This window comes from Arvicanthis niloticus, chromosome 17 (genome assembly GCF_011762505.2).
Source record: "Arvicanthis niloticus isolate mArvNil1 chromosome 17, mArvNil1.pat.X, whole genome shotgun sequence".
In the NCBI taxonomy this organism is placed as follows: Eukaryota; Metazoa; Chordata; class Mammalia; order Rodentia; family Muridae; genus Arvicanthis; species Arvicanthis niloticus.
Window position 1 is genome coordinate 9,024,802 of NC_047674.1, and position 2,571 is coordinate 9,027,372.

At 46.4% G+C, this 2,571-nt stretch overlaps 1 pseudogene; it reads right to left on the reverse strand.

The window, feature by feature from the left end:
• Window positions 1-533: 533 nt before the first annotated feature.
• Window positions 534-1,758, reverse strand: LOC117722576 (GA-binding protein subunit beta-2 pseudogene; annotated as a pseudogene).
• Window positions 1,759-2,571: the final 813 nt, after the last annotated feature.

The window sequence follows — 2,571 nt, forward strand, 5'->3', positions numbered from 1 at the left end:
AGCTTCCCGAGTGCTGGCATTGCAGGTGTGCACCACCACGCCCAGCTAGAGATTTCTTTTCAGTGATTAGGGAGAACTTGTGTGCCTGCTCCTTTAGAAATGTATGGGATCCTTCACTCTTCCTCAGAGGAGGCTTCGTACAACCTCATCGGTTTCATAAATCTAAGGCAAATTTTCAGGTCACTTAAAAATTTTCAGGTATAATCATTAAAGGTTCTTGGTGTATATCTATTACAAGTATTATGCTAAAATCTTTTGATATAAAGCTAACTATTAAAAAAAAAAAAAAACCCACAACACCCAGTACTCTGTTTAAAGCAATGATATGAGCTGAGAGATTTGGTCCTGGTCCTTTGGTCTCTCAGATGCCCCTAAAGTGGCTCAGCTGCACATACAGCCTTCCTAGACTCAGACCTTGAGTCCTGCTATCGTTACCTTCTTAAGGACATTCTAATTCATTCGCAGTACTTGCTCTCTATACTTTCTTCTTACAAAGAATAAGATGACCGAGGCCAAGTTGTGTCCGTTGTGTGTTAGGACAAAACAGTTTCTATGGAAACATTGGGGTGAGGCTCGTGATCCTTCCTGACTTCATCACTTCCGTTGCGTTCTCTACCTCATCCCCTCCTGTCACCACACAGCATCCACTTCAGCTACCTCGTCAACCACTGTGAAGTCAACTCGGTTGGGCTGCTGCTGAGCCTTGGCCTCCAGCCTGAGGCTCGGAACTGCTCTGCCTCCTGCTCCTTCTGGAGGAGCTGGTGTCTGTAATCCTGGGCTCTGTGGTTGGCCTCCTGGAGCTGTTGCTGCAGCATCTCTTGTTCACTGCCTTCCTTCATTTCTTCGACACTGTTTGTCATCTCTGCCATCCTCAGTCTCTTCACCAATGGCAATTTCTCTTCTTCCCCTTCATCTTCTTATCGTCTCCTCTGCAACCTGACCAACAGGTACAGCTAGAACTGACTGTCCATCTGCATAGTTACAATAAACGGCTTGCCAATGCCTCCAAGTAGGGATTGAAGTTTGGGTATTACCCAGAAGGACTTTATCAGTCACTATGGTGATGACCCTCTGGCCTCCACTCCCCACCACTTGCTGGATGGAGGAGTCAAGAGAATTTCCTTCTTCAATTTCTTCTAAATTAGCTGAGGTTGCTTTGGTGTTGCCTGAAGAAACAAAGCTAGCAAGGTTAACGACCTCTCCAGAGGTGAAGATGAACAGAGCAGTCACAGTCCCAGGGTTAGCCACGGGGTTGACTCTATCAGGGTTAGTGTTCACATGATTTGCATTGCTTCCTGAAGCATGACCAAAATCTCAGTATTGTTTTTTCCAGTTCTGTGTCAAAGGCAGACTTACTGAATTTGCTAAAAGCATGGACATCAGCTCCATATTTGATAAGTAACTTGACAACATCCCGGTGGTAGTGGCCCAGTGCAGAGCTGTCATCTGCAGCATGTCCTTGGCGTTCACATCTGCACCATTCCTAACAGGCAGTTCCACGGTGTGAGCATGTCCATCAGCTGCAGCCATATGCAAAGGGGTCCTGTCCACTTTGGTCCAGGCATCCCTGCTAACGCCAGTTCGAAGGAGCACTTCTGCTGTGGAATAATGACCATACTGGGCTACAAGGTGAAGCGGTGACATTCCAATCCAGTCTGCGGTGAATGGAGCCCCATTTGCCATCAGCACCCTCACTTCATCGTCTTGGCCTTTCCTTGCAGCTTCTAGCAGCCTCTTCCCCAAGTCTGCCAGAGACATCTTTATGCATAGAAACAAATATTTCCAGGTAGCTAGTCCAGAGTGCTACCGGCTTCGCTCTCACTGGGCCCGCCAGTTTGGTCCCGTTTCTTTTTCTAGATAAGATTCCTTGCCAGTGGCCTCAGTTTTTGGCCTTTGCACATATGCATATCTGGGAGGCCTTTACACCCCCCCCCCCAGTGGAGAATGGAGCCTTCTCTCTCTTCCACTCTCAAAAAAAAAAAAAAAAAAAAAAGTAACAAATCAACAACAAAAAACAAATAAGACAGAAAATACCCAAACAAAATGAAACAAAAAGCCCCCAGAAAATACTCACAGAATTTATTTTTGTTAGCCAAGTACTCCTGGACATAGGGTCTGTTCTTGAGTGTGGTTGATATACCCAGTTACCTTCTTTGAAGTGTTATCTATGTTCTTTTTTCTGAAGGTAATGAATATGCATTCACTCGTCTGAATCCCTCATTTCCATATCTGTAGGACCTGTGAAAGACAACCTGTTTTCTGGCCAAGCACCAATTGGATTGGAAACTGAAACTGCTGGAGACCCCAGGTAATCCTGAGGGGGCCCAGGTCCTATGCAGGGACTGCATGTGTTTCACCACTGCACTCCCAAACTCCAGGCTCCTGACACTAGGTGGCTGAGCTTCATAAATCCGAGCCTTTCAGTGATGTAGGACAATGCACCCCTAGCCCCTCCACAGGCAGAGGGTGTGACACACAGGCCACAGAGTCTCAAAACAGATCTCCATAATAATGAGATACCTAAAGGCTAGAGGGGCATGGCAATTAAACATTCCTTCCCAGATTCTCCTT